The sequence below is a fragment of the Meriones unguiculatus genome, chromosome 2, assembly GCF_030254825.1.
Source record: "Meriones unguiculatus strain TT.TT164.6M chromosome 2, Bangor_MerUng_6.1, whole genome shotgun sequence".
NCBI lineage: Eukaryota > Metazoa > Chordata > Mammalia > Rodentia > Muridae > Meriones > Meriones unguiculatus.
This window is the reverse complement of record NC_083350.1, coordinates 188840438-188866381: the sequence shown is the minus strand read 5'-3', so window position 1 is coordinate 188866381 and position 25944 is coordinate 188840438. Positions and strand designations below refer to the sequence as shown.

At 49.5% G+C, this 25944-nt stretch overlaps 1 long non-coding RNA gene across 1 annotated transcript; it reads left to right on the top strand.

Annotated features, from left to right (window-relative positions):
• The first annotated feature begins 451 nt into the window (after positions 1–451).
• Positions 452–22862, top strand: LOC132652492 (uncharacterized). Its single transcript, XR_009590136.1, has 5 exons — positions 452–652; positions 11729–11892; positions 15457–15600; positions 20668–20842; positions 21826–22862. It is a non-coding gene; the product is annotated as an uncharacterized LOC132652492 (long non-coding RNA).
• Positions 22863–25944: the final 3082 nt, after the last annotated feature.

Sequence of the window (25944 nt, the reverse complement as noted above, 5' to 3'; positions counted from 1 at the left end):
ATAGCCGCCACTCAGACCTCCTGGGCTGAGCTGGACTTGCATGGGCTCTGAGGTGGGGAACGGTCACAGGTCAGTCAGGGCTGGCCTGTGCAAACCCCTCAGGAGGTCTCAGAATGGATGTGGCCTCAGTGGTGGCCAGAAGTTGTAGGCGGCCAGAGAATCATCTGTGGACGAGCCAGGCAGCTGCACACATGGACTCTGAGTAGTTATGGCAACATGTGCAAAACCAAATTCTGTCATGGAGAGGGATCTGGCACACGCCGCCACCCTTAGCTGTGAAACCATTGGCAATTGATAGCTTCTAAAAAGGGAACGGTTAATTTTCTCTAAAAATGTAGTTTCTGATAAATCCGCTGTACTCCAGTGGAAGACTACACATGAAGAAATGTTTTAGGCAGCACAAATCAATCCTGGAGGATTTTAAACATAAAGAACATGAAGCTGGGTGGATATGGGAAGGGGTGGAGGCAGCTTTGGGAAAGGGATGGGCGTGGATTTGGGCAGCCAAGAGCAACGGTGATAGCCTGTATCTTTGGGGGTTGTGGGGTCCTTCCTGCCCAACCACAGCAGAAGAAGAAACCCATCCCTGGCACGGGGATTTTTATTTGTCAGCCTCTAGTGTCTAGCAGAAACGTTGTTGCCCTGTTAAAAGGTAACTCCATTTTAACTCTGTCTCTCTCTTGTGTGTGTGTGTGTGTGTGTGTGTGTGTGTGTGTGTGTGTGTGTATGTGTGTGTAAGCTTTATCAGTAGCAGGCTTCCACAGGTCTTTTTTGAACGGTCTTTAGGTATCTTTCTTAGACAGAAAGAGAAAACTCTCCAGCAGGAGAAGTGGCAGTGGGAGTCAAGGTAAGGACCCTGGTCACCACCAGAAGCTGAAGCTGGGAATGAACGCCTCAGGTAGATGGAAGGCTCGGTGCAGAAGCTGCCAGGACAGAGGCAGCTCAGCTCTGCACTGCTGCCTGAACTCAGGCTGTCCATGAGGAGAACCTGGGCTCCAGGCAGGCACCTTGGGAAGAGTGTTGCTGGCGGTAGGTAGGGTTCCTGGGGCACCGGGGGAGGTACGGTCCCTGCACTGAGTCATTGGCAAAGTGTCCAATCTCAGAAGGACAAAGCCTTGACCCTGGAGAGGACATGGAGAGATGGGACAGAAGAGATGGCTGACGTCAGGAGGGAGAGGAGCTGGCCAGTCTCCATGTTCTATCACCTCAGGATGGTCCTGGGCACAGATGCTGTCACATTGGTGGGCTCTGTGTAGGGTGTGGTGATAGGAGGATGTCAGAAGGCGAGTGGACTGAAGAGGCCCTGAGCTGTGGGGTTCACTGCAAGCCATGGCTGGCTGAGTAACGGTCCACATGAGACAAGATGGAGAGCCGGTTCAACACGACTCAGCCAGTGTTGGTCCAAGATCCTAGATCCTGACACCTACTTTATTTTTTAGAGATATTTAAGCACAGTGCAGTTTTGGGAAAGCAGCTTCCTGGTAACAGTCATCTCTACCCATGGGCATAATAAAGCTTAATGCATGACTACACAGAAACACTTTTGCAAAGTGCGTGTGACTTCTTCTGTGAAGATAGGTTCTATAGCTTAAGTGCACGTGACATCTCCCCTGAGGATGCGTACCACTGGCTGACTGACAATGCTCAAGAGAAGGGTCTACGGAGGGAGAGTCTGTCAGGGGGATTGGGTGTGGCCTGGCCCCCCAGGTAGCACAGACCACCAGCCTATCAACAGCACCTCCTCCCAGCCGCCTGGGTGGAAAACAGTCACACAGCCCTTCCATAGACGAGCCGAGCCTGCAGGCTTAACATTCCTGGCTTCTCTAGACCGCGTGCCTCCTCACCAAGCTGGTGGGTTCCTGAAAAAGTAGCAGTATCAAGCAAAGAGCACCGTGTCAAGACAACCTGTCGTCTCTTCTGCCCACGTTAATGTCCGCGCCCCCCCCCTTTCAGGAAGCAGCAGCTTTGCTGGACGGGCAGTCTCCCTTAGTCTTCCTTGTTTTTTGTTCTTTCTACAAAATAGCTGAAACTGTATCAGCTGTTTTGTGAGAAAGAGGATGAAGGTCCTCCTGCCCTAAAGAGAGCAAACAGATCAGCAAGTCAGAGGGGCCTGAAGCCACCGCCAGCAGCGTGGGGCACTGTAACAGTCTCTGCTGACAGTGGCGGTTTCTGGCTCTAGGAACGGCTGGGGCCAGATCTCACGCATGGTCTCATGGGCCGAGCCTTTGTCTTTGGTGGTTGGGGTTCAGCAGGGTGTGTCATTTTCTCATTTCCCTTTACCCTGTAGTGCTGGATAGGAACAAGGGAGAGACGGGAAGGAACTTCACCCTTATAATGGTGACACAGGAGAAGAAAAACCCTTCTGTAGGTCACTAGCTGCCCACCTGCCCCATGCCCATGGGCGAGGGTAGGTGAAAGCAGCTTGTTTGCCTCTCCTGGTATGTTTCAGGATATGCAATGTCAGAAAACCAAAGCTGGGTCATCATCTGAAGGAACTGTGAAGTTTTGGCACTGGAGTGACATCCTGTTAGGAGAGAAACTCCCCAGGAAAGGGCTTTGGCTTCCAGAGCTGGAGACAGTGGAAGCACCTGAGAGGGCCCGGAGCTGTGCTGCAGAGAGAGCCGTCTTCTCAGAACTGCTTCACAGAGCCAGCTGCCAAGCTCAGAGCGCCTGGGCGCTTGCCACCCCTCAGATCTGACAAGTGTGTGCCTGGGGGCAAAGCACGGTGAGCAGCAGGTTACTGTTTGGAGAATAAACTTGGGCAAACAAGAATTTTGCCTTGTACTAGTATGAGACCTCCTGGAAGCACCCCAGGATTATCCGGAGGGAGTGCGGGCCCACGTGCCGAGAATAGCCTTCTGTAGGTTTGCCTTTAGACACGAGAATGTATCACCTGCTAAATATGCTAAACGCAAGCGCTAATGTCACAGAGCATTGAGTTTTCTTATAGAAAAGACATGTAGGTCACCAGATGCCTAAAATAGCAGCTCTGAACTCTCCTCTCCATAAACCACCAGTAATGAAGTCAGGGCCTGCCCGGTGCATCGTTACAGCAAAGGCTGTGCCTGGCACGTGCCAGGCCCTGGTGTCCACCCCAGCCCTGGCAACTAGCAAGTGAATGAACCCCGGCATCTATGATCCGCTGCGTTGTTTAGACGAGGGCTTCTCGCTCCACAAGGCAGCCTTTTCCATAAGACCTGGAGGTTTCCGTGGGTTCGTGGCTGGCGGCCCAGTGGTCACACCAGGAACCACTTAAAGAGCCTTCAGCTCTGGCTAGAGGAAAGGATACCAGTTTGTGATGCTACATGGAAGAAATTGTAATTCATGGAATATGTCACTGTCTATAATTTGACTGTCATGACTATAGCATATATATGCTATATATGTTACTATGTAACTTCACTGGTAAAAATACATCAATATATTCATGTATGCAAACACATTGTCATACAATGCATCACTGAAAACACTGAAATGGAAGCAATATATTGATCTATTAATTTATCAAATATAATAAAACAGTTATTGATATGTATTTATGAGTACATACTTCATTAACCAAGAATGTGATAGCTTACCTATTGCATACTTAAATTGCGTAATATTTTATATATACTAAAACAGAATTACCTTCCTCACAGAACCCTAGCACTGTGAGAAAGACAACAATTTCTTAAGGCCAGTCTTGGGAAACCATGGCTTTTGGGTCAAATCTGGGCAGTTGCTTTTTCTTTCTTTCTTTCTTTCTTTTTTTGTGGTCAGTAAGCTAAGAATGGTTTTTATATTTGTCACAGTTACATTTTAAACAGTTATATAAATACCCCAGGATATCTTGCCTCTTGGCAGCAAAGTCAAAAATGTTGATATCTGTGTCTTTTAAAAAACTCTGGCCCACTCCAGATTGAGGACTTTTTGAGACATGCTTTTTCTCATTCTCATTCTTCTCCAAAGTGTGTCGTTAAACTGGAAGCCACCTTCTCTCCCAATGGCAGCGTCTGCTTTGTAGTGCACCATCGGGACACACACACACACACACACACACACACACACACACACACACTTCTCACTGGGCTGCATTTTTCCACTGTGCTAGCCCCTAGTTAGGTACCCAAGACCCTAGCAACAAGGCTGGCTCGGGTCTGGTTCCCGCCTCCAGACATAGAGGGAGCCTCGCCTGCATTGCACACTGCCATCAGCTCACAAATGTGGCTCTTAACTAGGGAAGGGGTGACAGCTGTCAGCTACTGTAGTGCGGTCCTGAGGCTTGAAAGGGATCTCGGTATTGTAGGCTCATCTGAGTGATTGGGAGCTGGACTCGTCGCGTCGTTTTTAGCAATGACACTGGAGCAGCATGGGCCCATCCATCACCATGTCCTCCTTACGAAAATGGCTTCCAGTGGTCAGCCTGTCACAACTAATTAGTCTTCCACCGTGCGAACAGTCAGAAGCAGAGCGACTTTGAGGGCTCCGGCACCCTCAGCGGTGGAGTCTGGAGCTATCTGATCCTCCCTGCCTTTTAATTAGAGCCCTTTTATCTGGGCCCAGAGTGTCCATGTGGGGAGAGGCACAGCTGGCTGGTTCTGCCCTCCTTTCCCAGTACTGGAGAGAGCTCAGCGAGTGCAGAGAGCTGTCGAACCCGAGGCCTCAACACGGAAAAGCCCGGGAGTCGTAGAGCTCAGTGTGGCTGGCTGTGGCTCCTCAGACTCGGACGTTGTCAAAGGCCTGGTTAGATGCGGTGAGTGGGTGGGAGATGAAGGTCTGGTTTCACAGCTGAGGATCCGAGGGCCTCAGCCTGGGCTCAGCTTTCTCTCTAGGCTTCTGCAGTGGTGTACCCGAGCGCTGAGTCTGTGGCCGTGCTGACCTTTCCCAGGCTGCTCACACATTTGCGAGGGACAAAGGACTAGGCGCCTCTGTCACATGATTCACAGCAGGCTAGCCCAGGCTATGCACATGGCAGAGACATGAGTCTCAAAGAGAGAATACACATATGTAAGGACTTCAGAGAAAGTGTGTGTGTGTGTGTGTGTGTGTGTGTGTGTGTGTGCGCACATATATTTATGCTGATCTGTGCACCTTCTGTGGAGGTCAGAGGTCAACCTCAAGTGCTATTCCCCAAGAGATGTACATTTTTTTTTTTAGACAAGATCTCTGCCTGGTCTGGGACTCACAATTAGGCGAGCCCAGGGACCCTGCTCTCTCTGCCTATCACGAGGTTTGCACACACACCACCAGGGCTGACTTTGGGGCATGGGCTCTGGGTCTCATGCCTGAGCTCTTTACTGACTCATCTATTCACAGCCCCATGCAAGGACTTTTGGAGCCAAGGTTTATCACCGGTGTATTAGGGCTGGTGGCCCCAAGGGCTCACTCAGCAGCTCCGGCTCTGAGTGGCAGGGCACCGGTTCTGCCCTGAGGCAGGTAGGGACCTGACTGCAGGGGGAGAAGATGCCCCATTCCGCAGCCTGCCACTGAGACACACGGAAGCACATGCTCCGTACACATGTGTGCCAGGGCAGCTGAGGGGAGGAGGCCATGGCTGCGGTCTGGATATCATGGGGCTGACGAGCAGGACCCCATGACCGCTGTCAGAGCAGACAGAGGGATGCTGCTGCTGTTGGTGCTGAGGGGAGACATTGGTGCTACAGTGGGAGGAAGGGATGGAGGGAAAGAGGGAGGGAGAGGACGAAAGAATAAGGGAGGGAGGGAGGGAACAGGACCCAAGTGTGGCCCTGCATAATCCTGACAAGAAAGAGAGTGCTTTCCAGCCCCAGGGGAACCCGAGCGAAAATAAAAACAAAAAGCCCAGTTTTGACACAGCAGCAGGAAGACTTCTTTTTAACCAATGGGCAGTAGTTTGCTGAGACCGTGAACTTAGGAGGCAGACGGGCATGGCTTCCAACTGTGCAGTAACTGCATACTAAGGCCTGACTTTACGCCAATCCCTTCTGGCTGAGGCTCAGTCCCCTCCTTCGTGGTGTTGGGGACTGAGCCCAGGGCCCTGTGAGTGCTGTACAAGGGCTCAACCACTGGGCTGTCCCCCAGCCCAAGGCTTAGTCTCTGCACCTGTGAAATAAGACAATGACATATTCAGGGTACTGGGGTACCGGGTAACTAAAGGCAACGGAAGGGCTAGCCACTATGAGTTCCCATTGCTGGTCCCCTTGCCTGTGGCCTTGACTGTTCTGGGAGAGCCCACAGCTCAACCTTTGAAGTCCTGGCCACACTGCTGAGCAATCCTGGTATGTATGTATGTATGCATGTATGTATGTGTGTATGTGTGTGTATGTATCTATGTACGCATATATGTGTATGTATCTATGTATGCATATATATGTATATGTGTGTATGTATTCATGTGTGTATATATATGTATGCATGTATGTATGTATTTGCAGTAATATGCAGTAACGAAGATCAAACACAGGGCCTCTCACATGCTAAGCAATTAGTCTCTGACTGCGCTGTACACGGAGTTTCTTTTCTGCTTGTATTTTGAGGGATGGTCTCCATGAAGTTGCCAAGGCTGGCTCGGAACTCACTGTTTTCCATGCGATCCTCCAGCCTTAGCCTCCTGAGTAGCTTGGAAGCCACGCCTGTGTCTCTCAGCCCGGCTCCCCTGGCACTGTAGGCCATTTTCATTTTCATTCACACACACTGAGTAGACCAAGCCTGCCAGTCAAGCAGTCTCCCCTCCTTTACCTGTCTGTTCGTTTGGCCCCTTGGTTGTGTCATCATGGAGTTGCCTTGACGTCTTTCTTTCCTCCAAGCCCCACGAGCAGCCATGGCGCTTGGGAAACGTTCCCTGGCTTTGTTGCTCCCGGTGACTGCAGAGCTGGGGCTCTCCGCTGGAGCTTGGAGAGGAGTTATGTCCTCACTCCTTTCATTGCCTGCAGGCTCTGGCGGGCAGAGTTAAGCTCTAAAACCAACCCCTTGGAAACGGGCATAGGTAGAAGCTGCGTGCTGTGGAACAAGCCTGTAATCTTAGAAGTCAGGGTGCTGAGGGAGAAAACGCAGTAATGCCGAGGCTAACCCCAGCCACACCGTGAGACCTTGCCTCAAAAACAACCAAGCAAAGCAGCAACCCCTCGGCAGAGCTACGTGACTTACAGGTGATGCTCAGACCCTGCACCTGGCGTCAACAAACCTTTCTACCACCCAGTTACTCGACTTATTTTCCAAGACTCCAAGAGAAGTCAGTTTGTCTTAGAATTTTGTGTGTCGATCTTACAGTCCCAGCAAAGGATGAGGCTGCAGAGCAGAGGCAGAGTGCTAGTTTGGAATGATCCTGGGTTAGTTTCTTTACTCACTGCTGTGACAAAGGAAGGAAATGTCTGAGATGGGGAAGGCCTGAGGCAGGGGCAGGAGGCAGCTGCTCGCACTGGCTGCCGTCAGGAAGAACACAGACTGAGTGCTGGTGCTCAGCTGGCCCCCTTTCCTCCCCCTCCCCCCTTTTTCTCAGTCTGGATCCTGGACCAGGTCATGGCGCCATCCTCACTGGGCACCTCCCCAGGGCCTCCCTGGAAACACCCTCACAGAAGTGTGTCTCCTCGGTGATTCCAAACCCAGTCAGGCTGGCAACTACCATTAACTACCACAGATCTACAAATCCCTGAACAGAAAACAAACTTCAGAACTCTAGGAATGTTCTGGACTCGGCTCTTGGGGGTGGATTCACACCCCTGATGACCTCAATTTTCTGTGGATCTGTTGATTATTGCACACACGTTGAGCAAATGTCCTAGTGACAGACATGTAAGCATCCGGTGCCATCGTTTTCCTCTCTGCAGAGAGGGCTTCCCCTCTTTGGTCGACCTGGATGGACCTTTGCAGGACTCTCAAGTCTGCCTGAAACCTCTAGACAGCCTGTCTGATGGCACTTGCTAAGTTCTGAGTTCTAACAGCATGGAACCGCTCGTTCTGAGCCTATCTTCCTTTTCAGGTAGGTCTTCCTGTGTGAGCAGGCCATGGTCTAACTGACGCGCATGCCATGGCTATTGCCAGTGCCCTCAGCACTCAGTGGGTGCTACCAGGCCTGGGGTGTCGTCTCTGGCATCATCCTCTCCCACCCAGATGGGATTCTGGATGCTAACGCGCTCCTGACTCTTCCTCATGGCACTTGTCATCAAGTGTTTTGATCACTGTTCTCCTTCCGGGATTGCCCATTGTGAGCAACCTGTGATCTGGCTCAGTGTCTTGTTCACTGAGGTAGTCCCAGCATCTGGAAAGGCACTAGAGAAATGCGGTGTTTCTGAAAACAAAAGAGGAGCCGGAGTTTGCAGGCCATGACAGTGTTCCCCCATAACGCCAGCAGTCAGAATCAGGAGGATTCCAAGTTCAAGGCCAGCCCGGACTACATACTAGGCTACAAAGTGAGATCTTGTCTTTAAGACAAAGAGTTGTTAACTAAGACCTGTTTAAAATATTGGCAATATTCCTGGTGACATCCATTACATGCTTTTGTTCCTTCCTGTGTTAGGTATAGCCATTTTCTGTTCCGGCTATTGTGTCTCTGGCTGCAGGGAATACAGTAGCTATTAGAGAAGACTTGAGCTACCCTGAAAAAGCCAAGCTGGGAGACCATCGGGTATCTTCACCCACACTTCTCTCTTGAACAGAAAGCTGGGGAAATGCCAGCCCTTCGTTTTCTCTGTGAATTAAGCATTTCAAGGACAGTCTGAATAAAGAGACTCAGGGTGAAATGAGAGCACTGTCGTCGCCATCTGCATGACTCAATCTGCCTGCCACACCCCCAGCGTCAGGAGTACCAAACGTCTGGCCATGAAGCCTGTCTTCCGAATGCCGGGGTAATATAGCACGCGTGCCCATTATCAGGAAAACAGCCTCCTGAAAGCCGTCTAACTCATTGCGGATGGGAAGGGAGACCCTGGTTCAGCAGACAACGTCTTCCTCTGTTGTGTCTCCCCCTAAAGCTATTTGCGATTTGAGCCTGCTCCTGTCCCCTCAGAGAAGTCATACTGCAGTCACATTCTGCTTAGCTGCCCATGATCAGGCTCTTAAATGCAGGTAAATTAGAGACAGGCTGTAAACGGTCAGAAGCCTTGGCCAGATCTTGCAGTAACACAGACGCACCCTAACGAAGATTTCTGTCCCCTTGCAGATGTGGCTTCTATGGGAGGCCCCCTCCATGGAGTTAAATAAAGTAGAAATGAGGCGCAGAAGCTCAGCCAATCAGACAGAGAACAGACATTTGGCATTTTAAAAATGCCTTTTAAATGTCTAGATAGATGGTATATTACCCTGTAGCCTTTTCAAAATCTGTGAGACATGCCAGGAATGCTACTGTCTAAAAAGCCAGCCCCAGAGAAGCCTTGGATTTGCCCTGGTAGGCAGCCCTGCCACCACGGGAGGAAAAAACACTGTCACTAGCTTCAGGGAAATAGCTTTGCATATGACCTCAGGACAAGGAAGCGCTTGCAGCCTGCTTTGTTCAACACTCTCATCTAGTCAGTCAAGCTGTAGGATGCAGCCGGCTCACTCACACAGTGTGCAGAAAAGGACAGACACTGCTTCCGGGCCAGCTGAAAGGGCAAAGGGTCTTTAGGACAACACCAGAAACAGCACAGCCTGGAGGGAAAGGTCGCAGTCTGCAGACACTTCCATCTGGAGCCCGTGGCCAGAGTCTAGGCTCACAGCCTCGTGAATCAAACACGGCATTCTGGAAGTATTAATCCGTTGCATTTGTTACATTTCTATTTGAGAAAATACATGACAGAGGCAACTTAAGAAAAGAAATGTCTCTTTTGCCCATGGTTTCAATCTGTCATGGCAGGGAAGCCTAGACAGAGTTGGTGGGGAAGAGGGTGAACAGTGGTGCATCTCACGGAAGAATTTCAGACAGGTGCAGAGCCGCCAGGCAGAGCCAGGAGTGGCCAGAGCCTTCGGAGGCATTCTTTTCCGAACCTCGTTCTCGGCTAAGCACCACCCCAGAGTCTGCACAGCACTCCAGCCATGCACCACCAGCGGGGGGAGCGGCCACTCAAACGCCTCAGGGCTATGGGGAATGTTTCAGACTTCAAGCCAACACATGGAGATAATAAGATGCCTGAAACAGGGTGGCTTTACAGAGTGGAGAGGTCTGGTCAGCTCATCAACAGAGGCTGAGCATCCCAGAGGTGTAGGGTAGCCTCTGGTGAGGGCCCCCATTTTGGATGCCTCCCCTAATGACTGGGGACACTAACAGAAGGGTAATTGAGACAAAGGGACAACACTATGAGTTGGAAAGCCAGGTAGCAGCTCAAGCGTCAGGATCAAGCTTTTATAACAATTCTCTTGAACTATCCAAGGCCTAAAAGGAAAAAGAAAATCATATTTCACGGGCTTCCGAACTCCCTGATCTAGAACCTGTCTCAGCCGCTTAAGAATCTGTTATGTCCCAACACTATCACCTTAGGGACAAAGCTCCGGACAGCGACCTTTTTGTAGGTGGGGGGCAAATAACACCCATGCCAGAGCTTGAAGAGATCAAGCAGAATGAGAGAGTAGTGCAGCTTTAGTTGTGGCTGCCGACCCTAAGTTCATAGGTGAATGACTTCAAGGAACATGGCACTTGAACCTGTGATCTGGAAGGCATGCTTGTGCTTTTCCTTCTCAAAGTTCATGCCTAAGCTAATCTAGACCCTTTAAACAATAGCAAGGATCAGAACAAAAGAGAGCGCACCCCAGTATTTAAGCAAAGACATTCCCTGCATGGCAGGCACCCAGGCTTCTGCGGCAGCCCTTGGTGTGCTGGAGAAGAAAACAAGCCAAGCTACGGCAGGCCCTGTCCCTATCAGCCTCCGGGGCCGTGGGTAGAGGCGGGAAGGCCAGACATGAGAAGCTCACCAAGAAGCCGCTGTCTTTAAGCCTCTGTCTCCTTGGTTGATGTGTTGGGAAATGTTGAACCTCCTCCATTCCGGTCTCAGAGCTTCCTGCTTTCCTTGGGAAAGCTTCAGGCCGTCTCCTGTCCTCCACACTGCAGGCCTTCCTTCCTTTCCCTGGTGCAATCTCACACCTCCGTCCATCTCCTGAGGCTGCTCTAGGAGTAATGATCTGTAGTTTCCTGTTTGTCCATTTGGACACACATGTCTAATGCTCTGCTGTCCGTCTGGGTCCAGGCACAGGTACCTAGCAGTCTGCGCTGAAGCACAGCGTTACCGAATTTGCTTCCTCACTAAGCCGACATGGCCCAGGGGGCAGCTCCAGGGGGAAGAGACCAACCACATCCATCTTCCTTTGGACTTCTCCAGCTTCTCAGAGGCTTCTAGGAGAAACATTGACATGCCCTTCAAGTAATTTGGTAGTTAGATGGCTGCCCCAAGACAAAAAGGAAAGATGATGGTTCTGTATGCTTGTATAGAGTGCTGTAGTTCTGAAAACACTTTTCTATCTGTTCATTCAAACTTGTGGTATTCAGGTCGGGAGTGTGGGGGGGCGTGAAGCTCTGGCTGTTATAATTACAAGTGTTCCTTTGAGAGGGAAGTCAAGAGCTGTCTTATTCTGGTCCAGCTAATGCTGATGTCCCTGTTAATGTTAGGAGTGGGATGCTAGTGCATCTTTTTGTGCACGCAACTGTGCTGTTTGTCCTTCCATGCTGGTGGCCTGCTGCATCCCCTGCTCGCTCAGGTGTGCGCTGCTTCTGCTCAGCCCCAGCAGTCCCTGTTCCAAACATTTTTACTCGAGTCTGTCTTCAAATGAAGTCTGTCCTTGTGCTTTCTCCTTGCTGTGCCAGGAGTGACACCAACATTGGAGGACTCACCCCAACCCACTGACTTGAAAACCCCAGCGAACAGCCAGGCAGCCCGAAGAAGACCTCCAGGTGATGCAGAGGACACTGCCCTATCACAAACCCCCGTCAGCAGACACACATCCTACTTAATGTAGAAACTTGGAGAGGTACCAAGACTTTTTTTTAATTTTAATTTTTTATATTGATTAGATTTAATTCACGTTGTATCCTAGCTGTAGCCCCCTTCTCTCATCTCCTCCCAATCCCACCCTCCCTCCCTCATCTCCCATGCCCTTCCCCAAGTCCACTGATAGGGGAGGTCCTCCTACCCTTCCATCTGACCCTAGCCTATCAGGTCTAATCAGGACTGGTTGCATTGTCTTCCTCTGTGGCCTGGTAAGGCTGCTCCCCTCTCAGAGGGAGATGATCAAAGAGCCAGCTACTGAGTTCATGTCAGAGACAGTCCCTGTTCCCCTTACTCGGGTACCCACTTGGGAACTGAGCTGCCATGGGCTACATCTGTGTAGGGGTTCTAGGTTATCTCCATGCATCTTTGGTTGGAGTATCAGTCTCAGAAAAGACCCCTGTGCCAGATTTCTTGGTTCTGTTGCTCTCCTTATGGAGCTTCTGTCCCCTCCAAGTCTTTCTGTCTTTCCCTTCTTTCATAAGATTCCCTGCACTCTGGATTTTAAAAACTCCATGACACCCCCGTGTTCAGAGTTAACCATCACTGACCCTTCGGTTTCTTTCTTTCTGATTCTCTACACAATAAAGTTATAATGTGATTATACAGCTCTCATAATTTTGTATCTCTTTTTAAAAAATAGTAAAGGCATTTCCGTGCACCATTACACAGGCTTACTCAGTGCTTACCAGCTTCCCTGTCTGGAAGGATTAGGGTTGACTAGCCATTCTTCCACTGAGGGGTGCTGACGTTGTTCCCGGGATTTGTTGTCATACGTTACCACTGGACTGGATGCTTGTGGTGGTTTGAATGAGACATTGCCCATGTTCTTGAGCTTCTGAGTAGCTGGGCTCCAGGTGATGGTGCTCCTTAGGTAGGTTTAAGACGTGGTGTTTTGGTGGAGGAAGTATGTGACTGGGCGGGTAGGTGGGATCTCTGAGGCTTCAAAAGCCAGGCACAATTCTGGTACACACTCTCTGTTTCCTATTTTCAGGACAAGATGTGAGCTCTCAGTTGCTGTATTCACTGCATCTGTGGAACCACAAGCCGCAGATAAACCCTCCCTTCCTATAAGCTGCCTTGCTCTTGGTGTATTATTGCAGCAATAGAAATGGAACTAAGACAGTGTCCTTGTATACAGTCTCCCTAAGTCATGATTGTCTCATTGGAGAAAGACACGGATTAGGAAATAGATGAGAAGAGAGAGCTAGGCAGGGTAGTGCTGAGTCCTCCCAGAGCAAAGACTCCTTGTCAGGTTAATAGAGCTCTCATAGAACTGCTCAGGTAGGTGTGACATCAAGAGGATGCTGCAAGAAAACTGCTTCTTTCATCTCCCTGCCACCAAGCATGCTGCTGCTTAGGGAGTCAAAATATAGGGTGTCAGAATAGCAACCCTTTGCACCCTGCTGTTTCTCTCTTTCTGAGGGGTGTCTCCTCCCTCAACCTCCGTGTGTGCTCAGCAACTGGAAGTAACTCTTGACCTGAGGACTAGAACACCCTGCTCCCAGCCTATCTGGAATGTTGGCCTTACCTTGTCCATTCTGAGAACTAGCACACACTGCTCCAGCCCTCTCCAGAACATTGGCCTTACTGTGTCCATTCTCATGGTGTCATAGGCATTTCCATCTGGCCAGAGTGGACAAGTCCTGTAGAGCTGGGTGGGCTCTTGAGAGAGGAGAACAGTTTGTTATAAAGCAAGTTCTGCTTATGTGGTTCACTCTTTGGCTTCTGTTCTCTTGTCTGTCTAAATACGCCCACTTCTCCGCCAGGTTGCAATGCAGTCAGGAGGCCCTTGCTACATGAAGATGACAGGCTGTTTGGACTTTCCAACTACCAAAACCATGGACTAAATAAACCTCTTTTCTGCATAAAGTGCCTAATCTCGGGTGCTCTATTATAGTAACACAAAATCAGCCAAGACATCAGCAGACAGGAAGTCATCAGCAGACAGGAAGTCACCAGTGTTGGCAGGCATGTTACTCTTGGGTGTGCTCTGCGGTGGTGGGAAGCAGGCTCTCCTTTCACACTGATTCTGGTCAGGAGCTTGCTCCAGACAATGATAAGCAATCCAGGTTCAGGTGGAAGTAGAGGTAAAATGACTTTTATCCCTTGATGCAGCTGTCCCAGGGTCCCAGAAGTGCACGGTCTGAGGCGCAAGCTGCTGGTTTATGAGGCCTTGGGAAGTTATCCAGGCTTGTAAGCAGCTTTCATCCATCAGCCATTAGCTGGGAGCTGACTGACCGTGTCTCCTTGAGTTCAGTGGCAAGTGTGACAGTGTGCCTTCCTGCTCCAGTCTGATCCACGTTCGTGTCTGGTCCATCTGGGCCCCTCTGATGAATGGGACATAACCTTCGGCAACATCTCAAAACCTGTGAAGTGAATCGCTGTTAATGGATATTAAATGATTGTTCCGAAATGTCCACCACACAGAATGAGTCTGTAGTGAGAGACCGGCTGTGCTCTCTGGAGGCAGAAGGGATTAAAAAGACTATTTGACTACGTCATAGCCCCTCCCCAGAGTTTGGAGGATCCTTATAAACTGTATGAATTTGAGAAGGCAAATTTCTTCCCTCAGCATAAGCTTCTCCATTTATTTTTATTTAAAAACCAACATTGTAATCTCTGGCTTTCCTACTCTGCAGTGGTTTTCTGGAGCTCCGCTAGGAGAGCGCATGAGTAAGCACTTCGTGCTCGAGAGCACCAATTTGTCCTTAGTTTGCTGGGAGCGTGATGGGCTGCTGGCTCCTCCCTCTCCCTCTCCTTTTCAAAGGGTAGCTATTGCGGCACCAACAAGAGAAGTTCAATTTGTAGCTGGTGTGCCTCCCTTAGTGAAATGATTTAGAGCCAAGTGCAATAGTACATAAATTTATTATGACTTTGGTTCAAACTGGGGATGTATACACACACACACACACACACACACACACACACGCACACCTTTTATCGTTTCACAGTGAGAAATACTGCAGCCTCATAAAAACAGAGCCGCCTTATTCCTGACTCCTGACAGCTCAGATGCTCTTAAAACAAATGAGACAGGGTCACCCCACATGGCTGTGCAATAGCATTCTTATAAATCAGACAAATCGTGAGTCTCCCAGGTAACGTTAGACCCGAGAACGATGCTCCGAATCCCTGGTGCACGAATCCTGGCTACCACTGCCCGCTGGTGTGCCCAGGGGGCTCCCGGAGCAAGGCTGTGGGACAGGTATTTATTCACCACACAACACAGACAAACAGAAAGTTGACCCTGGGACCAAGTTAATCAAAAAGTTTTTAATAGAGTACTCAAAGGAGCACAGGCAAGGGCCTGAAGTCATAAATAGGGTACAAATCATTTCTGAGCCGTGTTGGGGAACAGAGTGTGCTGTGGCTGGGAGCCTACTTCTTGCCTAATTAATCTGCAGGGTGCTGCCCTGGAATGCTCCTTCGGTGGCATGTAGCCCTTCTGCAGGACCAGTTGTTAGAATCATGGGGATGGACTTTATTTATTGATTGTCTGTTTTCTTATTTATACTCATCTTAATTATTTCTTGATTATTTTCAGACTCCCTGTTAGGCAGTGCTGTGTTTCGGCCGTCATCACCGGGAATGCCGAGGCCATCCAAGTCAAAGCAAAGGAGAATTTCTGTACTCACCGTTGCCTACCAAATGAGTAGAACAACTTTACGCTTCCTTCTCGGCTGTGATGGTAAGATGATGGAGAGAAGGAGAGAGACAGGGTGTGGGGAGAGATCTTACAGCTATAGCTCAGGCTGAAATCAATCAAGTATCCCTGTAGGTTCCAGTGTTTGAAATAAACAGGTTTATTTTAGAGGGCCTGTAACTTTCAAATTTCGGACAGAAATGTAGTGTGTGCACGAGTGTGTGTGACGTGTGTGCGCACATGCACATACCCCCTTTTTTCTTTGTGTAACAACATGTACCCAGAGTTGATGTGGTGAGCTAGACCCAGCTGTGAAGTATGGTGTGATCAGTGAGTCCTCAGCCGATGATGGCCAGGCTACGCTGCCCTCGCCCTTCAGGTGTCTCAGTGAGTGTTTGCTCAGGACAGCTTTTGCCTCTGCTTGCTGGAAAACTGTCCCCGCACACTGAGCGTGCTGCCACCTGTCAGAAAATTGTCATTGTGAAAGCTCCCAGTCTAGAGCAACCCCAGTGTGAAAACTTGTCTCCAGCCAGCCGTGTCTCTAACAGACACAGAGAGTTCCCGAAAACTAACGCTGTTTGTTCGGGAGTAAGCCAGTGCCGTCGGCCTGTGGAATACCGTCCAGGCTGTGCACTGAGGTCAAACAAAAGAGCGCTGATCTGTGCTCAAGGTTGGTTTCCTACCAAACAAGCCAAACAACTTTGCCCGTACTTATCACCACTGCTGGCACATCTGGCGAAACCGGGAAAACTGGTGGCTCCTATGAGAGGCTCCGAGGCAACTCTGTCCAGCCGAGAAGACAGACATTAATCAAAGTAATCACCTAAGATGACTAATGGAGAAGCACTAGGTAGCAAAATGGTGAGGTGTTTGGGGGCTTCTGGAATAAGATGCTAAATGCATTTTTAACATTAGAATAGTTCCTTTCAACACTCAGTGCCCAAGCAATGTCTGAAAGGACCAGAATCTCACAGAGCACTACCATCTGCAGGACAAAAGTGTGTGCTGACAGAGGCGTCTTTGGAGAACTGGCTGAGTATCTGATTCTGAGAGCCCTGTGCCCACTGGACAGACAGCAGGAAGACATCTGGGTAGACGTGTCAGTCTAGTGACTTCTAGCCCATTCCATCCCACCCCCTTCAAAGCTCCCCTGGATCTACAGTTGGTGTCAGGAGAGACAGTCGCTGCCCTCCTTAGAGGTGGGTGTTTCAGTAGCCCGTCGAAGCTCACCCCTTCCTACCCCAAAGCTAAGTAGTTGTTCAGTCTGGAATCCAGTGCTTTCTTCCTGAGAACCTTTAGGCTTGCTATAGAGTGATTGCGTGTCCCCCAAACAAAGATCAGTTTCTAGCCAATGGCATTATTAGGAAGAAGGGCACTCCAAGAGGTCACTCACAGAGGAAGGAGCTCTTGAAGGATTGTGGACCCCAGTTTTTTCCTCTTTTGCTCTCATCCTGGCTGTGAAGTGAAGGGTTCTGCAACAGCACAAACTCCAGACATGATACACAAGGCCCCGCCCATAGACAGCCTAACAGCAACAGGTCTGCACAATTGTAGAGATCTCCAAACTATGAAAAAGATAACCTTTTCTCCTCATAACTAGATTGGCCTGAGGTATTTGCTACAGTAACAGAAAGCAGGCTAATACAGTGTTCTCTAGAGACCCCCGGAATGCATCCCTCTGTACCACTTGAGGTGGGGACTGTCACATCTGAGTGCAGACAGCTTGTGCCCACCTAACGGGGCAGGACACATCTGCCAGTCTTTCCCAGCAGGCTGTGACAAGGCAGGACGGCTTTTCCCGATGACTGGAGAAGTCATGTGCCGATGGTTACAGAGACCTGCATTCCTCGAGTTGGTGAGAGGAGTTTCTTTTCACAGTCAGATAAGGCAGTGGTTAATTCAAGAGACTCACATCTCATTGAAGTGCCAAGAATAAGAAGTCATGAGTGCTCAGCTGTGGATATGAGCAATCTGTATTAGCCGAGGTTCAGGGAGTACTGTGGGAGAATGGGCATGAAGAATGGACGAAGAGGAGAGCTGTCAAGTGCAGGCTTCTGAACCTGACAGAGCAGGCTGCTAGACTGTGACTGGGTTAGGGAGAGACATGAAGGCAGCAGAGCTGTTTGTGTGGTGTTCGCAGACATGTTGTCAAACCAGCCCCAGGGACAAGTGCATCAGAAAATCAGTTACAACAGCCAGAAGCTCACAGAGGAGAGGACCTGGTGCCCTTCTGCCCAACAAGGATGCCCAGGTGGGGGTGGAGTGGAGATGGGAGGTCCCCTAGCAAGCTCTCTAGCAGATCAGTGAGCTCAGTCAGATTCAGTAGGAAACCCTGCCTCAGTAGGTAAGTGAAGAATGGTTAAAGAAGACAGCTCTCACCGACTTCTGGCCACACACATACACACACACACACACACACACACACACACACACACAGGGGTCGGGGAAGCAGGGGGAGAGAGAGGCTGCTGCAAGGGCCTGCTTAATCTGGAAATGATTCCGCTCGTCGCTGACCCTGTAATCAAGGAGTGTTGATTCAGTGTGGCTAACCCCATCTCCTCGTCTTGCCTCGCGTTGCTTCCCTCACAGCACTCCTGCCCCCCAGGCAAGTCTCTTCTGCACTGCAGTGTCCCCGTTTGCTTCCAAATATACACGCTTGTCCTCAGGGAATCTCTGCTCCATATTTACAGGTTGGTGGCCTGCATATGCGGACTGCGGAGTACAAATTGTGCAGTATCAGTTAAACGCTCTTAAATTTGCATTTAGAAATGATGTTGTTGTGGCAATACGAAACAGAATGGTAAAATATAGGCTAATTTCAAAGTTTAATTTTGCTTTATTTAGAACAACACTAAATAGCTGTTTTAGTTACTTTTCTCATTGCCATGACAAAATATCTGACAAAAGCAAATTAATGAAGGGTTTATTTTGGGCCTCAGTTTGTGGGTACAGTTCATCATGGTAAGGAGACATGTGGCAGGAACGGGGCTCACATTCTATCCACAGGCAGGAAGCAGAGAAATATGATGCTGCTGACCAGCTGCTCCACTCTCATTCATTCAGGACCCGAGCCCACAGACCAGGGCAGTCCACATTCAGCCTGGGTCTTCCCAGCCTGTAAACCTGACCCAGAAGCTCCCTCAGACCTGCCCAGTAGGTTGCCCCTGGCTGAGCCACCCCGTCAAATGACAATCAACAGAACATCATGAGAGTGAGCACAATTTTATGACAACAGGAGACTAAAGACATGAAACGCTTTACATTTTTACTCTCTGGTTTTTGTGAACTGGGGCCTTAACACTGGAGTTTGTGTGTGTGTGGGGGGGAGGTGCTGCAAATGATGAGACTTGCTCATACTGCAAATCTGAGCATGGAGGAGTCTCATAAATCCTTTCCTACTTCTCCTGCATCTAGCAAGGGTTGGAGTAGAACGGTATGCTTCCGTGTGTGCTTGGCCCTCCATGGTGCAACGCTTTGCGACTTTCCAATTCTGTGTGTGTGTTTGTGTGTGTGTGTGTGTGTGTGTCCTCCAAGGGAAGATGGCGCATCTTAGCAGTCTCCACACTTCTGGACCTGCAGCTGGGCAGAGAGCAGCATGTTCTGCTTTTGGGAACTCAGAGTCCAGCCCTTCCCTTTTGGGGTTAGCCTGTCTGCACAGCTGATGGGCTTCTGGGAGAGACTCAGGCAAGAAGCAGCAAGAAGCCACAGGTGACACTGTGGAATGGTGCTGGGAGGTCCAGGAGAAGCCAGAGGTGATGTGGGAGCACGGGGGCATGGTGGTGGGAGGCCCAGGAGAAGCCACGGCAGCATCTGCAGACAGGACCTGGCTCCTGGTGGGAAGAAGGAAGGAAGGAGCATCGAGTGAACCCCAGGAAGGAAGAGAAGGCCCCTTGGGTTAAGCTGGGATCCCTTCAGCCCGGCTCTCCTAGTCTCTACCAAGAGAGCAAGTGGGCTTCGGGGTTCTGGGAATTATTCATTACCACTGCACTTCTTAATTTTAGGCAATTGGCATGTGTTTTATTCATTAAAAAGATAAACTCTCCTGTGTGTGGAGGCGCAGAGGACACAGTGCGGAGGGTGGCCAATGGATTTCTTCTTAAGGCAGTTCTATGCAGGGAGGCAACAAATGTGTTTATGCTTAGGAGGGGCTTTTCCCTGATGGAGGAGCGTCAGACCTGGGGTACTTTAGAATTTCTACTCAGCCTCTCTGCCTGTGTCCTGGTGCTCAAGCTGAGGTATTGCCCTGAGTGTCCGCCAATCCCAGGAGGCCAGCAGCAATGGGCTGGCCACTCCGGAGACTTCACTTGCTGAGGAGGAAAGCATCTGCAGGTCACCAAACAAGCTGACCCGAACTGAGCCCCGTGAGTGAGTGCCAGCTCCCAAATTTAAAAATGCCCAGTGCTAGTGGCCTGCAGCCAACTGAAGCAGGGTGGAGAGGTGGATGTGTGGCCAGGCCCTCTTCTCCAATTTGTCGGGCAGTGGCAGAGGAGAAAGCTGGTTACTCCAAGGATGGGGTAGGGCAGGAATCTCTGGGGCTGAAAGACTTCTCCTGGGGAAGCCTGGGTAATTGGGAAGACAGAGCAACACCCCTATCTGGGACCACTCTAGGCTTCCTAGTAGCCACCAGGGCTGGGAGAAAAAGGAGGAAGCTGAGATTACAAATATCTTGTCAAAACAAAACAAAGGAAAAGAAAAAAAGCCCTTCTTGGGATAGAAGGAAACCCCACTGAAGGCCTGCCACAAGGGGCGGGCCCAGGAGAGGCCTGCAGGGAAGGAGGCAGGCCAGAGGTCAGCAGAGGGGAGGCGAGGTTTCTAGGCAGATGGCTCCACCCATGGCTGTTGCTTCCTCTCACTCTGTCTCCCTCTGCTTTGATCTGTGGTACTTGCTTCTGTTTCTTCCCCTCCCATGGCACGGAGATCCCCTGAAAGGAGGCCCAGGGCAGACGCAGGAGCACGGTGGGTATAGAGGAGCAGAGCAGAGGCAGCAGGTGATCAGATGCCCTGCCCCGGAGTCAGGGGTCAAAACTCTTCGAGGGCGGTTTTTTCTGGTTTGGGCAGTGGCATCTCTGCAAGAGGAATGAAGACAGTCACTGTCTGTTTTTTCCTTCCCAGGCTTACTGGTGTGATTGAAAACAAGCAAACTCCCAGGCAAGAGAACAACTTCACCTTCTGTCGTTCTGCTCGCTCTTTGGATACATCACCACCTCCTGGTCTCTGCCTTTGTTCTTAGCATGTTCTGAGACGTTAGCGGGCAATGGACTGGGAGAAGAGGCATGAACTAAGTCAGGTAAAGAAAGGGCACAATATCGAATCAGATAAATCTGTGAAGGCAGGAAAAACCTAGGGTAGTAATAATGATAGTTAGTGATTCAGAATCCAGTACAGAGTCAGGAGGCTTCTATACTTCACTCAGTTAATCCTCTTAGTACCCACGTCACGGCCCCGACACTCAATAAGAAGTCAAGTGTAAGCAGTGGATGCACAGGAGAAGCCAGAGACAAGATTACTAAATATAGGAAAGTGAGTGCATAGAGAAAGACCGTCCCCTGTCTGCTCCCACGCCAGGCATGTTAATCCAACCCAGCATCCTCGATGTGACTCGAGTTTTCTTTTCAACACGGCACTCCAGGAAGCCATGACTCATTTGGTGAGCACTCAGTTTAAAATCACATACTGCCGTCCGCATTGTGAGGAAATCAGGGACATTCTGAGAGGGCGTCAGTCCAGGAGAGGGCAGGTGCTTCAGAGCGGCCGTGCAGAAAGGGTTAGGGGGTCACCACGTTGGCATCTGCCATGAGAATCCTTTTGGTTGAGTGGTGGTGATCTACACACAAGAGGTCTAGAGGGTGATACAAGTGGAAGATCCAGAGCGTATAGACGCCACACTTAGAATTTGACAGCAATCGGTTCAAACGCCCCTCGGACAGGCAGTGTGGACCACAATGAGAGGAGCTGAATGAGGTGGGCGCCTCATGGAGAGACAGACTAAGCAACAATCAGAGACAGCGTTTAGCAAATGCTTGGGAAGACGTGGGATGCTTTACAAACACAGAGAAGAGAACAGAAAAATGGGGAACTATTGACTCTCACATTTGTAAATTAAATATAATAGACTAACAATCTTCTCCGAACGCTGTGCACGTCAGACAATTAGCCCCTGCTGGAGGCTGGAACGGCCGGCACTAAGCAGGAGCCTCTCTGTGGTGGGGCGCGTGTTCCAAACGCCTGCTGCTTCCCTTCTCAGTGGTCATCTCTGCATTTTAAGAACAGGTCTGGCTGCAAGTCATTGGAAAACATGGGCTCGCTTCGAACTTCCGTCTGTCGCTGTCCGCTCCTGCCTGGCCTCCCGGCTGCCGCAGCCCTGCTGCTAACGGGCAACATCCCCTGGACCACAGCGCTTCTTAATGAACACCCCCCCCCCCGCAAAGCATCCTCATTGAGCACTCACAAAACAAGTTAACTTATGAAGAGCTCCCTAGGCCTCCCAGCGTTCCCTCTGCCCACTGACGGCCACTCTTGGCTGTGCTCTCTCATGGGGTGCTGTGCTTTGTAGCTGGAGTAAGCCTCGGCAAAGTGGCTTAGACCGGGGAGGGGAGAGTGAGCTGTTAGGTCCAATCAGCACTTCCAGGAGTTACCATGACATTCTTGATTCCAGCACGTAGAACGTCTGGTAGCATCAGCCATACTTCAACACTCTGCTGAGCACATTTTTCAAAGCACTTTCCAACTGTTCTAGCAGTTTGGAGCTGTAGCCCCTTGCAGTAGCTGTAGAAACGCATTGTTGGGCTTTCTCCTCAGCTGTCTGCATCGGCAGGTACCCCAGCTGTAAAGTGCTGTCTTACCAGAGCCCTGTTCTGTCTGCACCCAGCGTCTGAGTGAGGTGGGCAAGTGATGGACCCGTCCAGAGCCCCAGGATTCCATCAGTCTTCAGAAGGTGCAGCCTTCCTTCTGCCAGATCTAGCTTTCTCCCCACTGCCTTCACAGAGGTCCACCCCCCCCCCCCCCGTAACCCCGTAACTGCCTTGTGCCCTGTGGTGGTTTGAATGAGAATGACCTCCGGGGTTCATATGCTTATTTAAATGCTTGATCCCTGGTTGTTAGAATTGTTTGGGAAGGATTAGGAGGCGTATCCTTGGGCCTTGGGGTTGCAAAAGTGTAAGGCATTTCCAGTTACCTCTCCCTATTTTTGTTGTACCTCAAGATGGAAGCTTTCTGCAGCTGCCTGGGCCCCATGCCCGCCTGCCTGCTGTCCTGTTCTCTGCCATGATGATCATGGACTCTAACCCTTGGATCCACAACCCTGAATTAAACGCTTTATGTTACAAGTTGCCTTAGTAGTGGTATTTTATCTTATCGCAGCAATAGAGAAGTAACTAAGACATGCCACAACTGTGTCTCGGCATTAGCTTCTGTTTCCTGGTCTGTACGGTGGAAACAGTCCCTCCTACAGCTATGACACTCTGTGTGCCAGGGTTTTCACTGTGCCCGGTCTATGCCGTGCGCTCGGGGAGCATAGGTCATCGTGTTACAGCCCAGAGCCACAGAGCCCTAGTGTCGGTGCAAGTCTAATCCACCTGCCAAACTCTCGGCCTCGGCCGTACGGTCAGCTCAGACCTCTCCACAGAACAAGTTCACACACACAAGCCTGAAGAAGTTTCTTAGCGGAAGGTCACACAGGCATCCCACAAAGCAAGTCAGCTCTGGAGAACCATGGTTCCCATTACCTGCTTCATGGTTTCCCATTACTGTGTCACCTCCGCCTTCTAGATGGTCTAGCCTCAGAGCAGGAAATATGCAGCCTTCCCAACGTCAACAGCCCAGCAGGGTCCTGACTCACAGGGCCAAGGGATAGCTCCGTGTGCTGACCAAATGGCTGCATAGCAGTGAAATCTTCAGTTCTCTTAGATTTCCTGTTGAACTTGAGAAAAGTTCCTATAACTCAAGGTATGTAGATTTAGATGGGGCAGTGGCCCCATTGAACCCAGCACTCAGGAGGCAGAGGTAGGCATATCTCTGAGTTCAAGGCCAGCCTTGTCTACAGAGCTAGTTTCAGGACAGCCAAGGCTACACAGAGAAACCCTGTTTCAAAAAACAATAAAAACAAACAACAACAACAAAACAACAACAAAGATAAAATTAAAAAGATACTTAGATTTTATGTAGAATGTCTGCAGTTCCCAATCTTCTCAAAAACTACATTTGTAGGCATCTGTAATAAATAAATCCAAACTCTACCCTAAACGGGTTCTGAAAGTGACCACGGTGGCCGAGGTAGGGATTTGGAGTGAGAGTTGAGAATAAAAAATCCACCAGCGAACCACTGAGATTCAGCCACTGCTGCACGGCACTGCAGTGCAGGGGTGCAGGGCTTCAGGGCTGGGGGGATCTGGCCTCACCACTGCCCTCTGCAAGGGCACCTCATTCCGGGTGGAGGGACAGGTGGAGAAGCCTACTATGCCAGTAACTTGTCTATGGAAAGAGACTTCCTGGGTGTCTACTCTCTACCTTCATGAGCCAGGTACATGGGTGTAATACCCAGAGGATCTTCCTAAATTTTGAGCAACTGAGTATTGATGATTTCTGTAGGAGACTGGCAGATACACCTGGAAGGGGCTTCCTTAGCAGAAATTCCCAGGAGTAACATGAGGGAGCAGCTTTAGAGAGAAGCAGCCTTGTTCAGACTCTGGGGGTTTCGCCCTTCGGGAGGTGGGAATGCTGAGGGCGGTCCCGGGACAAAGTCTGAGGGGCTGTTTGTCCTTGCTGCTATGTCCCCCACCCCCACTTACGGGTGCCTCAAACAGTGCGCGATCTTCTTCTGCAGAATTAAATCTTCAGAAAGAACCCAAAGACGGGCAGTGGCTACACAGACACCTGAATCCCTGCCACTGCCTGCCCTGCGTGCTGAAGGCAGGCCTGGCCCCTGATTCCTCGGCTGAAGGCAGGCCTGGCCCCTGATTGCTCGCCATGCTAGCCCTTGGGTGAGGGCGTTAATGTTAGTGTACTGGATGACTTCTGGATTTGATTACTGCAAGCAGAAAAGGGAGAAATTAAGGCATAACGCTGCTGAGGAAAGGAGCAAATTAATTTTTTTCAGATGTCAATTAAAACTAGAACAAATGAGGCAGAAAGGATTCTGGATTGGCAAGAGCTCTCTGGAGGTCAGAAGACCAGCTCGGAGAGGCAGTGGGGTAAGATCCAGATACAGGAGACTCTGGACTCCAGTGCTTTTATTTTTGCTCTAGAATATATTTTCTCCTCTAATTATGAAACAGTATATCCTTACAGAATATCTTTAAAAGGGAACTGCAGTGCTGAAAGTTAGAAGCCATATGTAAAAATTGCCCCTCAAGTCAGCCATTTTGAGAGTTTGGAAATGTTCTCTAATGGCTCTTATATGCGCACATATGCTATTTTGTTTTTCTAAAAAGTCTTTAGTTTGAAAGCATGTCTGTGCTACTATACAAGTGACAGTTAATAATATTTTTTGATTTATAGACCTATTCTAACAATATCACATGATTAACCCTTTAGACACTGGCAATGTAGATGCCACATTCATTTCCACAAGGCACTTAGCATAGCTGATGAAATCACTAATAATTTCAATACTTCATCTGAAAGTTTTATTGGATTTTATACATCAAAACTTACATTATTTGTAAATAATGATGTTTTTTGCCCTTTTTATTCCATTAACCTTGGCTTCCCGTTTATGCTCTTGCTCTGCGGGATAAGGCTTCCTGTAGAACAAACTATGAACAAGGTGTGTGGAGAAACTTCTAACAGTCCTAAAGTATGAAATTAAAGACTCATTAATAATAAAGGCTGTTTAACAACTTGGAAAGGAAGAGACATGAGAATCAAAAGGCAATGGCTATGATTTAATAGTATGCATGTATTAAATGGGCATCTTTCTAACTCAAAGTCTTTCCGGAAAGAAAAACAGCATGTTTTCCTCATTTATGAAGACTACTGGAAAACGTTCTTAAATGTCAAGGTAATAGTATTTATGTCCAAGAAGCAGCTTTCTGAATTTATGTATTTGCTTATTCTTCTCTCGTATATGACATCCTGACTGCACTTTCCCTTCCTCCTCTCATCCCAGTGCTCCTCCCTCCCATCTCCCACGTTTTAAGACAAAGATATTCTGTAGATAGAGATAAACATTAAAAAGGAAGACAATTTCATGATGAAGATGGGCATATTAAAAACAGTTTGATGACGTCTGTCTTATGTTTCTAAAGTCAATGCTTTGTATTCACAGTTACAATTCCTCACTTTTGTTCTCAGCAACACTTCGTGTTCTGCTTTCATATTCTAGCTTCAATTTATGTCTAACGAAGAAACTCTAGCAGCTCTTTCAGCAAGGAACAGTGAGGGAAAACCTTA